The sequence below is a fragment of the Talpa occidentalis genome, unplaced genomic scaffold, assembly GCF_014898055.3.
Source record: "Talpa occidentalis isolate TD23 unplaced genomic scaffold, MPIMG_talOcc4v2.1 talOcc4.11, whole genome shotgun sequence".
In the NCBI taxonomy this organism is placed as follows: Eukaryota; Metazoa; Chordata; class Mammalia; order Eulipotyphla; family Talpidae; genus Talpa; species Talpa occidentalis.
This window is the reverse complement of record NW_023601104.1, coordinates 29,717,491-29,732,082: the sequence shown is the minus strand read 5'-3', so window position 1 is coordinate 29,732,082 and position 14,592 is coordinate 29,717,491. Positions and strand designations below refer to the sequence as shown.

At 41.4% G+C, this 14,592-nt stretch overlaps 2 protein-coding genes across 16 annotated transcripts in view; one reads left to right on the top strand and one right to left on the bottom strand.

Annotated features, from left to right (window-relative positions):
- Positions 1–1,042, bottom strand: part of TRIP4 (thyroid hormone receptor interactor 4) — a 78,786-nt gene extending 77,744 nt beyond the window's left edge. The window contains exons 1-2 of one of the 2 annotated variants that reach the window (XM_054688042.1): positions 980–1,042; positions 587–630 (exon numbers count right to left, since the gene is read on the bottom strand). The gene's annotated coding sequence lies outside the window, so the exon portion shown is untranslated. The remainder of the gene's footprint in view (positions 1–586; positions 631–979) is intronic. The other variant, XM_054688043.1, reaches the window with a different exon arrangement.
- CSNK1G1 (casein kinase 1 gamma 1) overlaps positions 1–14,592 on the top strand; it is a 163,838-nt gene that overhangs the window by 10,566 nt on the left and 138,680 nt on the right. For 7 of the 14 annotated variants that reach the window (XR_008549165.1, XR_008549172.1, XR_008549161.1 and 4 more), the window contains exon 1: positions 1,197–1,359. The exons of 2 other annotated variants lie outside the window; for them this stretch is intronic. The gene's annotated coding sequence lies outside the window, so the exon portion shown is untranslated. Of the gene's footprint in view, positions 1–1,196; positions 1,360–5,908; positions 6,450–14,592 lie in introns of those variants that run through there. 5 more of the 14 variants (XR_008549178.1, XR_008549179.1, XM_054688054.1 and 2 more) reach the window with 2 other exon arrangements.

The following is a 14,592-nucleotide window of genomic DNA, read 5'->3' as shown; positions in this document are numbered from 1 at the left end:
TAAGTATCAATATGTATAACCTTAACCTTAAATGTTCTTGTGTGATATATAAACTTTAATTCCAAAAAGAAAAAAAGTTGGAGCCTGCATTTACAAGTTCATTCACTGCCACAGAATTACGTTTCTTAGGCAGGCATATTCGAGGAGAGTCATGCCAAGATTTTTATTCATTTTTCACGGAATACCCAACTACACATTTCTGAATATTTAACTGAGATAATGATATGGATAATTTTTCTAAAACATCATTATTAACTACAATTCCCTAGCTAATAATTTCCCCAATATTTCAAAGCCTTTATCATCCCAAAACAAGAATAAATGAGGTCTCATTAGTATGTTTCCTGTCCACAGTGTAAGTATGAAAGTATTCTGAGAGGAGGATTAGATGTCTTCCTCCTTCCCAAGCTGGATTACGGGCTTTCCTTTGGTCTTTACTTAATACTTCTAAGTGGTTATTAAAATTACTCGATTCACAGTGAATCTTCGCTTTCCACTTACAATTAGCTAGGTTATTTTCCAGATCATACACAACATGTACAATCCCTACAAAAGAGAAGGAAGGCGAAGACAAAATTTTTCTCACCATTCCGTTGCAGGGGCTGTCACAGAAAGAGGTGCATGAGAAAGCTTTCATAACATATAAAAGGATATTTAAAAAAAATTCAGTTGAAACTCGACTGAAAATCCACAAGAGGGAGATGCTTGCTAAACCGCCAGAAAATAACTCCCACGAGGGACCGGATAGAGCTTAAGCAGGAGCCACTGAGTCTGCCTCAGACTCGGCGTGGGGGTGGGGAGAATGCGGGGGGGGGGGTGGCAGGTGTATATAGTATCTAGGGGCTGGAGGGAAGAGTCTAGCTGAAGGGATAAGCAGGATGGGCTTCGTGACTCTGACAGGGAAGCGTGTGCCCGTCTCAGAGTCCAGAAGCAGAAGGTAAGAGGGTGTAGCCAAAGAGGAGCACACGTTCCCAGCTACCTCCTGGTAGTCCCAGAAGAAATGGGGGTGGTTGTCTTTGAAGGTACTTCCGCTTAGCAACCCCACGCGGTTACTAAGGAGGGGCAGTGGCAGGGGTGACCCGGAAGTGGTAGTGTCCATTTCTCCCAGTCGCCTTCAAGTTCGTCCTATCGCGAGCGCCAGGGCGCCGTGCGCCGGGCCGAAGGCGGGGCCAGGGCTAGTGGTTCCTGTTCGGCTACAGCCCCCCCTCGGCTCCTCGCCTTCCCCCTCCCCTCCCGCACCTCCTCCCTCCCGCTCCTGGGAAAGAGAAGCCGCCACTGCGGGTGGGTAGAGAAGCACTAGGCACCTCCAGGAGGGGACTGCGCTCGCCCCATCTGAGTGCCGGAGCACAGCCAGACCAGGTACCCGCTTCAGCTTCGATGGGGTCCGGGAGGCTGGAGCCTGAGGATGTGTGTGTGTGTGTGTGTGTGTGTGTGTGTGTGTGTCTCTGTGTGTGTGTGTGTGTGTGTGTGTGTGTGTAGACTGGTGGGGGGGGCCCCGCTCCGGGTCCGAGCGGGGGACGCCGAGATCCTGGGTGGGGCGCAGGCCGGCAAGTGGTATCTCTGGAGGGTTGTAGGGTGCAGTGAAAGGTCTGGGGGACACCCCTGGCGTAGTGTTTGGTGTGGCCGGGTGAGGATGCGGAGGAGGCGCCCACCCTATACTGAAGACTCCGGCCGGTGCGGACGGCGAGTTTGCCACCTGAGGGGCTCGCTCTGAAAGAGGGAGCATCTTCCACGGCCAGGAGCAGGACATGGACCTCCGCTGGGTGACTGGGGCAATCCTGTGCTCCCAGCGCCAGCTTCCCCTGCCCACCCCGCTGGGACAGAGCCCGACTTCGAGGGGTGGGGGTTGCGAGTCGGCTGGGCACAGTGGGGAGCCGCCCTTGGAGGAGCGAGGGCTGGTGAGTGGGTAAGAGACCTCCCTCCACCCAACTTCCATGCGCTTCCCCCCACTTCTTCCCTTACTGCTCTTAATCCAGCGTCCTACCGGAGCGGTAGCCCCCAGGTGGGCAGGCTGCTCAGCGTGAAAGATAGGGGGTGGAACTAGGTTTGTTGTCCCTAAATGATACTTCAAATGTTTGGGAAGTGCCAGAATAGCATATTCAACGAAGTCTCCCAGTTTGATAATAAATCTCGTATAAATTATCATAGAAAAGTGCAATTATGAGAAACACCAAGGCTAGTTTGGCATAACCTTGTTCGGCAAATATACGTGTCTATAAAAAAAAAAAAATAGACTGGGGGAACCGTAGAGGTCTAGGCGAGACATGTTGAGGCAAGCCTTTTCTAACCTCTTTCTTACCTGCCATTAAGCCTGCCCTAGTTTACATGAAGCAAAAAGATTCTCCACATTTATATTTAAGTCAGTGACTGAGTTGTAGGTACGGTGTGGTGATAGATGTCTCAGAATAGATATGTGAACGTTCAGAAGATTTTCTGCTGTTGAGCCTGCCTCTTAATCTTTTAAGGAGATAATTGTGGTCAAATGCAAGTATTAGCCTTAAGGTAGGTAAATCTGGGATTGAACCCAGACTGTGCCACTGGGTAGTTGTTGACCTTGGGCAAGTCATGGAATTTACTAGAGATTCAGTTTTATCATAAGTAAAATGAGTTGAAAAATTCTTACCAGTGTTGTAAGAGTCCACTTCAAATGGAAGCATTTTCTAGTTGAAAGATGAGTTATTAGCATTAATCTTACATAGTAAAGGTAGCACAATTTTGTGGAATGAGGTTTGAGAAAGGAAGGGAACTAGGTAGTATTCCAAAACATACGTGACTTCTAAAAATTCATCCAAAATAATAAATAACATGAAATTCAATTATCAATTTCTGAAAAACTCTTTAAAATAAAGCAGAATATGTGCATTTATTGGAAAGACCAAGGTATGTTTCAGAGGTTTTTCTCAGATTTGTGGTATGCTTAGTGTGGATTGATAAGAAGACATTTAAGGGCCGCCCCGGTGGCGCAGTGGTTGAGCGCTGGGTTGCGAAGCTGCCCGCAGCCTCTGCAGTGCCGGTTCGATCCCCGGCTGCTCCCCGGCCACCAGAGGAGGGTCCCACATGGCGCGCAGACCTCTCCTGCCGCCCGCTGCTCCCCTCAGCAGTGTACTTCGGTCCTTCTGCCTGCTCTGCTCCCCGCTCTGGCTCTGGTGAATTCTCTCACCCTCCCGCGCTTCTGACTGTACCCAGTGCTTGTATAAATAAATAAATAAATAAATAAATGTAAAAAAAAAAAAAAGACATTTAAAAGTAATGTATGTAAATCTTAAACATCATATGTGTCTGAAGAGAATTGAATTTGGGGCATAAATGGAAGTAGTATTTGTAATTGTAAGATTAAAATCAACAACACTAGCATGACTCATCTTAAAATTAGATTTAAATGATTAACAAACTTTACAGAATTCTTATATGTATAATATGTAAAATAAATGGAATGACTTTCTGCCTTTAAATCATTCGTGATGAGACTATAGAAATTTCGGAAACATGACGTCTTTGTTTTGTAGACAGACTGTAAAGTTATGTGTAACCTGTCATATTTCCAGGGAATGTAATTTGCTTTTTGATGTGACTTGGTATTTTTACATTTTAAAGTACCTTGTATTCAGAGACCGAAAATCACATAATTTTAATCATAGTCTTTTTTGTGTGGCATGGGTAGGAATTTTGTAGTTCAATACATCTTTTTAGAGAGGTTTATAATTTTGCATAATTTTAAGTTATTTTCAAATTTATTTCTTCCCCATTTCTTTATCTTTTAAACAGTTGAACTTTCCCATTGTTAATAAAACTCTCCAACTTTATTGTATGTTTCTTTTTTTTAATTAAAGATTTATTTTTATTTATTTATGCATACAAGAACTGGGGTGTAGGCCAGAGGTTCAGGGAGTGAGAGGATTCACCAGAGACAGGGTGCGGAGCAGAACAGTCAGATCTACTAAAATCCACTGCTGAGGGGAGCACTGGGTGAGACAGGAGAGGTCTGCTGTGCCATGTGAATTAGCTCCCTGTCTAGGATAGAACTCATGCCACAGTGGCTGGTGATGCTTGGTAGCTCTGAGACTTTATACCCTGGGCCCCCAGGGAGGGCCTGCATGTTTCTTTCTTTTTTTTTTCTAGTTTTTTACTTTCTAAGATTTTTAAAATTTTCTTATATTGTTCTTTATTTTTGTACAATAGTTGATTTCTCTGCTCTTGTTTAGTCCCCATGAATCTCCCATCACCACATCACACGTGAACCATCACCATAGTCCCTTATGCTCTTCTGTTCCCTATTTTGACCCATATCCCTCCTCTTCCCCTGCTATATATTGCATGTTTCTTGAAAGGAATACTATCCATTTTTAATTTTATTCACAACAGTATTGATCAAATTGATAAGTGGAAAGCCATATTTAAAATTATTAAAGTATACTGTTTTTTGAAAGAGTTGAATTCTGCTTTTGCTGTAGTAGCAGATTCTTTTGGTAAGGTTATTCAACTTTGTAAGTGACTTTTCTGAGACTGTAAAGTCTTTGATGTATAGATAAGCTTTTTGCGATGTTATTCTGGATCATCATCTTTGGACTTTTGAAGTTGGCCATGTTATCTTGTTTACTTAGTAAAATGATCGGAAGTTCTGCTTTGCCTCCTATCTCCCACCTTCTCATAAATTTTAGCAAACCATTTATTTTGTTATAAGAGATGGGATACTAGATTGTAGCCTACAGTAGAGACTATAAGACATGGTCCTTTTTTCAGTGACCTTTTCACTCAAACTAAGTATGTGGCCATTCCAAGGATCTTTGCAGTTGTCAGTTAATGGAATTTGCTTGTCAGGAAATCTAAAAATGACTAAACCTCCCTTTGCTATCTCTTAGATAACCTCAAAGTTTTAGGAAAGATTGGAAAGGTTTATATACCATGTACTAGAATCGTATAATAAGCACAGTACAGTTGATTTTATTGGTACTTTCAACTTGGGAATAAAATAATTACTGCGGAAGTATTTTTAAGAATGCCAGACAGGACTTTCTCTTTACTGAAAACAAATTAGTATTCTTTCAGAGCTTTTTACTCCTTTAAAGCATATTTCTTTTATGAAGATACAAGTTAATTTCTAATAAGAATAAATAATCAGTGCCCAGAAAAAAAAGACTGATATGATAGACAGATTTTATTATTGCCAATCTTAAAAGAAACTGCTTCAGTGGCTTCAAACAAATAAATAAAAGTAGATTTTCATTAGAGAATTTCAGAATGTGTGGAACAATAGTTTTTCTTTTTTTTTTTTTAACTTCTCACTTATCTCTACTCATTTTGGCCTAATATAGAAACTTTGAGAAGCTGGGAGGGAGAAAATGAATGAACTTACTTCAGAATTGCCATTTTAAGATTATTTGGAGAGCTAAATTGGATTTTGACATTATTGGGATTGTATTCAAGATGGACTCAGTAAAAAAAAAAAAAATAGATGCCATCTGTTTCAGATTCCTTATTCCCTCACCCCCTTCATATTTTGTGTTTTTGAATTCATCAGATTATTTTTCAAAAATAAAAATCCTCAGTAGATTCGTTACATAATTTCAGCTCTGTAAATGAACCATGTAACTAAAAAAACTTGCATTTATATTGACTCACATAGAATGATCATGTACATTGGCAAAAGGTAACATTTATTTCAAACTATCTGAACATTAGGTGGCTTGATGCATTTTTGTCAGCATTCACTTAATAAACCATGTTTGTCAGTAATGCTTACCATAGTCTGATTGTTGATAGAAGTTTCTAAAAGTGGCTTATGGAAAAAAAGAATAAATCTTTGTTCTCTTGGTGACTTAAAACACCAGAAGAAACGCTTCTACTTAGGTTTTTAACTTAGTGATAAGTCTATTTAAACTTACTCTCTCAGTTTTGTCTTACCTTAGCCAACTGCTATCGTTTTCATCTATAGCATACATTGTTACCATATAGTTCATAGGGTGCATATTTACCACTTTTCCGGAGGACAGGCTTTTGGGTTTACTGAGATGGAAAAGACTGTAACTTGTTCTGGTTAAGGTACTTGGCACCTAGAGTGGACCAGAAAGATTCAGGCATTTTTGACAAACTATGAAGTAGAACTAGTGTGGTGTCCCAGAAATGGCCTGAAGAAGAAGGCATGTGGATGGGAGAGCCGAGCTTTGCAGGAGGAGGTTCTGGTGTTGTAGGAAGACAGGTGGACTGCCCCTACACTGCTGAAGTCTCTTCCTAACCCTGAAGCTCCAAGTAAGCAGGGTAGTTATCACAGGAGCTGGGGTGTCAGGGATGGGAATTGTTCTCCAATAATTGCTCATCCATCACAATGGAGGCACAGACACTGGGGAAAGGGCTATTCTCTTGGATTTTGCTTTGGCCAGAGAAGCTAAGTGAACAGGTAGCCATTGCCCTTGCCATCAAAGAGAACTTGGGGCAACACCTCTGGGTGCTGGGTAAGCTGTCAGAACATTACAGTTTGATGTAAATTTTCCAAGAAACATAACCACATAAATTTTCCAAGATACATAAATAGCATTGGATACACATTGATTTCCGTAGCTTGCACATTCTAACTCTTTAGCCTAGAAAAAGGGATGTTGAGGACTTTTGGAGCCTCTGAATGAAAGAAAGTACCACATATTTTTGTCTGTCTTGATAAGTTTACCATTGCACATTAATTTGTCTATTGGCATTGATGAATGATGTGAAAGTGTTTTAAGTTTTTGTTTGTTTTGTGTTTGTCTACGATCATCACCAGGTCCCATTTAGTTCTTTAGTTCTTTTGGCTAAATTGCTAATTGCTAACCATAACTGTGGTCAAGCTGGATTTCTTTTCTTTTTCTTTTTTTAAGATTTATTTATTTATACAAGTACTGGGGTACAGGTCAGAGGCATGGGAGGGTGAGAGAATCCACCAGAGACAGAGTGGGGAGCAGAACAGGCAGAATGACCAAAATACACTGCTGAGGGGAGCAGTGGGGGAGGCAGGAGAGGTCTGCCGCGCCATGTGGGAATCTCCCTGGCCGGGCTGGAATCGAATTGGTGCCGCGTAGGCTGTGGACAGCTTCACAGTGCTGCGCTCAACCTGCTGCGCCACTAGGGAGGTCCAAGCTGGATTTCTTACTCATTTCCTAGAAGACATTCTCTAATCTAGGTGCTAGCAATCAGATATGTGTGACTAGTGATAGGAAAACGGCAGAGAATTAAAGTTAATTTTTTTTAATAGAAACATGTTTTATTTAATTGTTTGTTTGTTTTTTGTTTTGTTTATACATGCACTGGGTACAGTCAGAAGCGTGGGAGGGTGAGAGAATTCACCAGAGCCAGAGCGGGGAGCAGAGCAGGCAGAAGGACCGAAGTATACTGCTGAGGGGAGCAGCGGGCGGCAGGAGAGGTCTGCGTGCCATGTGGGCCCCTCCTCCAGTGGCCGGGGAGCAGCCGGGGATCGGGGATCGAACCAGCGCCGCAGAGGCTGCGGGCAGCTTCGCAACCCAGCGCTCAACCGCTGCGCCACCGGGGAGGCCCTAAAGTTATTTTTTTATTTAAATATTTTACATATTTAAAGTTAATTTTTTTTTACTTTGTTAGAGTTTCTATAAGTCTAATGTAGCAATGTCTGCTTTTTGAGATTGTAGATGCCCATTTTAAAAAATATTTTTTAAAGATTTATTTTATTTATGCATACTAGAACCGGGGTATAAGCCAGAGGTGCGGGGGTTGAAAGGAGTCACCAGAGACAAAGTGGGGAGCAGAAAAGGAGAATCTACTTAAATACACTGCTAAGGGGAGCAGCAGGTGAAACAGGAGAGGTCTTGCTGTGCCATGTCGGTTAGCTCCCTGGCCAGGTATCGAACTCATGCCACAGTGGCTGGCGAAGCTTAATAGCACTGAAACTTTAACCCCTGCACCACCAGGGAGGCCTAAATGATGCCCGATTTTTTAAAAAACAATTAGGAGTTTACTTTATAAACAGATTTAGATTTACAGAATTTGATCAATAGAGTTCCGTATCTCAAATCTATATACCATATAAACCATGCCATTAACGTCTTGCATTACTGTGGTGCATTACAGTTAATGAACCAACGTTGATGCATTATTATTAACTCTAGTCCATATTTTTCATTGAGGTACACTCTTGTATAGTTCTGTGGGTGTTAAAAAATGCATAGCACGTATTCCACTATTACGATTTTATGTAGAACAATTTTACCACCCTTAAATCTCCTGTGCTTTACCTATTCACCCTTCTTTTCCTAATCACAAAATCCCTGGCAACACTGATTTTTTTTACTGTCTCTGTGGTTTTCCCTTTTCCAAAGTTTCATGTAGTTGGAATCATATAGTGTGTAACCTTTTTATTTTATTATTTATTATTTTTAATTTTTAGTTTTTTAAAGATTTATTTATTTATGCACACAAGAACTGGGGTGCAGGCCAGAGGTGTGAGGGGTGAGAGGATTCACCAGAGACAGAGTGGGGAACAAAACAGGCAGACTAACTGAAATAGACTGCTGAGGGGCGCAGCAGGTGAGTCAGGAGAGGTCTGCTATGCCATGTAGGTAACTCCCTGGCTGGGGATCGAACTCTTGCTGCAGTGGCTGCAGACAGCTTCATAGGTTGTGTCTTTTTTTTTTTTTTTTTTAAAGATTTATTTATTTATTTATTTATTTATTTATTTATTTATTTATTTATTTATTTATATAAGCACTGGGTACAGTCAGAAGTGCGGGAGGGTGAGAGAATTCACCAGAGCCAGAGCGGGGAGCAGAGCAGGCGGAAGGATCGAAGTACACTGCTGAGGGGAGCAGCAGGCGGCAGGAGAGGTCTGCGCACCATGTGGGACCCTCCTCCAGTGGCCGGGGAGCAGCTGGGGTTCAAACCAGCGCTGCAGAGGCTGCGTGCAGCTTCACAACCCAGCGCTCAATCGCTGCGCCACCGGGGAGGCCCCCGGAGGTTGTGTCTTAACCCCTTGTGCCACCAGAGAGGCCCAGTGTGTAACCTTTTTAGATATTTTTTCCCCTTAGTAATATGCACTTAAACTTCCTCCATATTTTTTTGTGTCTTGTTAGCTCATTTACTTTTATTGCTGAATAGTTTTCCATTACATGTATATACCATAATCGTTTATCCCTTTGTCAGTGGGCAGACTGATGGGCACCCCAAGACTCTCAAGCTTGCATGCTCTAAATTAATTTTGCCATCCACTGCCTAAAGACAAAACATACTCTTAGTGTGTAAGACCTTCAATAGAAAAGAACTTTAATAGAATTAGTATGCAAGAGAGGGGCCTCCCTGGTGATTGAGTGCAGCGCTGTGAAGCTGTCCGCAGCCTCTGCACTGCCGGTTCGATCCCTGCCGGCTGTGGAGCAACCCACATGGCGCGGCAGACCTCTCCTGTCTTGCCTGCTTCTCCCCTCAGTAGTGTATTTCAGTCAGTCTGCCTGTTCTGTTCCCTGCTCTGTCTCTGGTGAATCCTCTCACCCTCCTGCACATTTGGTCTGTACCCTAGTTCTTGTATAAATAAATAAAGATCTTTTTTTTTTTTTGAAAAAAAGAAATAGTATGCAAGAGAGAGAAGAAAGGATAATAGTTTCCCAGTGAGACCCCCAAAGTTACCATCCCCTATGGGTTAATGGCATTGGCCCAAAGCAACAAATCCAAGGCACCTTCTGGTGGAGAACCATAGGAAAGAGGCAGAAGGAGCCAGGCAAGTCTGAAAGGAAAGGAGCAAAGTCAAGGTACAAGTCATGATAAAGGCTGCAATTGTCGACCTTCCCATGGGTCTCTCACCCACATCTTTCAAGTGTCTCCTTCCATGTTCCCCAAGTTACCAGTACAAGTCCAAGGCCCAGAAGCAAGCATGGCTTCTTCACATGTCTCTGTTTCATGTGCCTCATGCAGGTCTTCTCTTTCAGTCCTTTCTAGCACCCTCTTCAGCCCCCACCTTTCAGCTCCACCCTTCATTAAGTGAGGCTGAGAACAAGGAAGCTTCCCTTTCTATGGAGATTATACTGTTTCATCTTCACTTGTTGAAGACATCTCTACTGCTCCCATTTTTTTGACAATTGAGAATAGAGCTGCTATAAATACTTAGGTGAAGGGTTTGGTGTGTACATATGCTTTCAGCTTCTTTGGGTAAATACCTGGGAGGGTGGTGGATTATATGATTGGTGGATTGTGTGATAAGGCTGTTTAGTTTTGTAGGAAAATGCCAAACTATTTCCAAAGTGGTTGTACCATTTTGCATTTTTATCAGCACTAAATGAACATTCCTGTTCCGCTTTCTTGGCACAATTGATATTGTTAAAGTTTTGTACTTTAGCCATTCTAATAGGTGTTTTAATTTGTAATTCCCTCATGGCATACGATGTTGAACACCTTTTCATATTTTTATTTGCCATATTATATCTTTGGTAAGGTGTCTGTTCACATCTTTTGCCCATTATTAAATTGGGTCATTTTCTTATTGTTGAGTTTTAAGTGTTCTTTTTATATTCTGGATACAAATCCTTTATCAGATATGTTTTTGCAAATATTTTCTTCCAGTCTGACTAATACAATGCCTTTCATTGTACAAAGGTTTTTAATTTTAATAAACCCCAACTTATCAAGGTTTTCTTTCATCAATCATGCTTTCGAGTATGTATCTAAAAACTCAATGTCAAACCCCTAGATTTTCTCCCATGTTAACTTAGGGAATTTGGTAGTTTTGCATTTTACATTGAGAAAGATCCATTTTGAATTAATTTTTGTGAAAAAGTTAAGACTGTCTGTTTTTGTCTTTTTGCATAAAAATGTCCATTGTTTAGTAAATTTTTTCCTGTCCTACAAATGTTAATAAGGAATTTTTTTTAAAAATTTCATTTTCGGGCCTCCCTGGTGGCGCAGCCATTGAGCGCTGGTTTGTGAAGCTGCCCGCAGCCTCTGCAGTGCCGGTTCGATCCCCGGCTGCTCCCCGGCCACTGGAGGAGGGTCCCACATGGCACGCAGACCTCTCCTGCCGCCCGCTGCTCCCCTCAGCAGTGTGCTTCGGTCCTTCTGCCTGCTCTGCTCCCCTCTCTGTCTCTGGTGAATTCTCTCACCCTCCCGCGCTTCTGACTGTACCCAGTGCTTGTATAAATAAATAAATAAATAAATCTTTAAAAAAATTTCATTTTCCACAGCAAAATTGAGAGGAAGGTGTAGAGATTTCCCATCTACCCTCTCTTCCCCCCCCCACATGTGCAATGTCCTCTGTTAACATCCCCCACCAGTGGTACTTTTGTTACAATTGATGAACCTGCATTAACTAACACATCATAATCACTTAATCATCTATAGTTTACACTAGGGTTTATTTTTTTATATTGTATGTTCTGTGAGTTTGGAAAAATGCAAATGATATCCATTAGTTTTATATCAGTGGGTTTTCACTGCCTTAAAAATCATCTGTGCTGGGCCTCCCTGTGGCGCGGGGTTAAAGTGCAACCTATGAAGCTAGCCGCAGCACTGCACCATGAGTTCAATCCCCAGCCAGGTAGCTACCCACTTAGCGCTGCAGATCTCTCCTGACTTGCCTGCTGCTCAGCAGTGTATTTCAGTCTTTCCTCCTGTTCTGTTCCCCACTCTGTCTCTGGTGAATCCTCTCACCCCCCCGCACCTCTGGCCTACACCCCTGTTAAAAAAATAAAATAAAATGAAAATCATCGTGCTGTGCTAATTCATCCCACTTCACCCCAGTTCCTGAGCATTTTTTCAGATTGATTTATTTATGCATACAAGAACTGGGGTACAGGCCAGAGGTGTGTGTGTGGGGGTGACAGGATTCACCAGGGACAGAGTGGGGAGCAGAACAGGCACTCAGAAGTACACTGCTGAGGGGAACAGCAAGCGAGACAGGAGAGGTCTGCTGTGCCATGTGGGTTGCTCCCTGGCCGGCTGGGGTAGAACTTGTGCTGCAGAGGCTGCGGAAAGCTTTATAGTGCTGTGTCTTAACCCCTTGCACCACTAGGGAGGCCCACCTGAGCATTTTTTATAAGAAACTAAAATACATAAAATATTTTGTTGAGGGTGATATTGAAAAGATTTTTGTAACATATCATGTAATTAGGACTGTTGTTCAGAGTCTTGATTTTCCCTTTCAAAAAGCTTGATAGTAGGTCATTAAATGTTCATGGCAGTGCTTAATTTTTTGAGATATATAATAGGACATTAGAAAGTAGGAGCAAATGTGGTACCACCCATATGACAGTTGCAGGTGATAGGAGCTCTAAATTCAGAAATTTTGAACTGTCACTAAAGTTACGGTCTTTTGCCACATGCGTTTTATTGTGTAGGGTTTCAGCTATATAGATTTTTTTTAAAGATTTATTTATGCATATAAGCAATGGGGTACAGGTCAGAGTTACGGGGGTTGAGCAGACTCACCAGAGACAGAGTGGGGAGCAGAACAGGCAGATTGACTGAAATACACTGCTGAGGGGAGTAGTGGGTAAGACGGGAGAGGTTTCCTGCATCATATGGGTCACCTCCCTGGCAGGGGATTGAACTTGTGCTGCAGTAGCTGCGATTGCTTCATAGTGCCAACCCTTAACCCCTTGTGCCACCAGGGAGCCCCCTCAGACATATAGGTTTCATGACTGTCTTCTTCACTGTTTGCTTCTTCCTATTACCCGTGTTGAAGACTATCCAGAAGCTTGAGCTGAAAAGACTGAGTAGGAAAAGATGTCATGCATACTGCTGGACTTGCCTGATTATATCCAATTCTTACTCAGTGGACTGTCTATTCTAAAAGTAATGGAATGCTGTCCTGAGACACTTCCTCACATAACCCAAGTAGTAGTTGTTAGCTAGACTCCTCTTTCAGTTAACTTTATAACTGTCCTGAATTTCTAGGATATCTTCTGTTTTCCAAAGCATTAGCCTTGATTGGTATTATGACAGCCAAATAGTCTAGTCATTTATGCAAAAAATGTTTTAGTAGGTTCACATTTGTTGGATTTTGTTTGCTTTTTCACCTAGTTAATAATAGACACAAGGAAGGATCCATTTGCGTGAAAGCACTTAGGTTTTCCAGAGATAGATGCTCTCCAAATCAATCAATACGTAAGTTTACTTTGTCTTTAACGGATCCATCTGGTTAATGCTGTGTTTCTTGAGTTTCATAGATTATGGAATCATGAAGCCTAAAAGAAAACATGGAGATGGTTGTAGATAGAGGCTTTAATTTTACAGCTGAGACATCTTAAGTGGAGAGAGGCTAAGTGACTTGTTCAACATTGTAGAGCTAACGAGTCAGACTAGAACCCAGGTTTTCTGAATTGCAGTTCAGTTCTATTTCTGATGTAATACAGTAAATTGTTCATTTTAGTTAGTGAAGAAGTTAGAATTTTACAGGAGGTAAAATTACCAAGATTATCAAACTATTACAGTATTAGAATTAAAATATTTGATTGAATTCTTAATTTCTGAAGTTTGTGGTTTTTTTTTTTTTTAAGTACATGGTGTCACTGTATCTTTAGAGCAAATTTGTTGTTTTCCGTATTCTAGGTCGAAATCAGCTAACTAAAAAATAATGAAGATAGTATAGCCTATATTTAGCAAGCACTCATTGGCTGCATTAAAATAAATCTTAATGTATTTTTTTTTGCACAGTGGAGATAATTGGTTAATATTTAATGGCACAGAGCAACAAATGAAATGCTCTATGTGGTGTGGTGTATTTATAAAACCAAAGTGAAGTGTTACGTAAAAACTTAAAGTGCGGATTAATTTAATATGCATCTGGTGAAATCAGGGTTTGAAGGATGCACATCTGTTGAGAAAACAAATCATAGAGCTATTCAGAGCTTCAGCATCATTAAGTATGTGTGCTTTGATTCTAACTAACTGTTTTGAAACAGTTTAATAGATTTAGAAAAGGACATTTGCTCTAAGGAAGCAACTATGAAGCCATTATGATGCTATTAATCATTTTATTATAGCATTTTGATATAGGAGTATTTTTCTTCCTAATTCATTTATTGGGGGAAGGAAGGAGTTAAATAACTTGCCATAACAAAATGAGTTTGTTGCAGAACTGTATTTAAAAGGGGGGAGGAGTACAGTTTCCTAAATTGGGTAAGTTAGAAATATCTTAAGCCTCTGAATTCTCATTAGAATTCACAATCAATGAAGAAATAATGACAGTTCTTACTGTGTATTCACTCTCATATGAGTGCTGTAGGAATACAGAAAATGAAACTATGATCTTCAACGGAGTTGGAGAAACATGACTTAAAATGAAAGGTAGAGAGTAACACAGTTGGATAGGTAATTAAGCACAAGTTTCATGATATATAATATGGAAACTCCATAGGAATTTAGAGGGGAGAAAATTCAATGAATGTTCATATTTCTTTTTTTTTTTTTTAAAGATTTATTTATTTATACAAGAACTGGGGTATAGGCCAGAGGCGTGGGAGGGTGAGAGAATTCACCAGAGAGAGAGCAGGGAGCAGAACAGGCAGGCGAACAATAGACACTGCTGAGGGGAGCAGCGGGCGAGTCAGGAGAGGTCTGCAGCACCACGTGGGTATCTCCCTGGCCTGCCGGGAATTGAACCGGCGCTGCAGA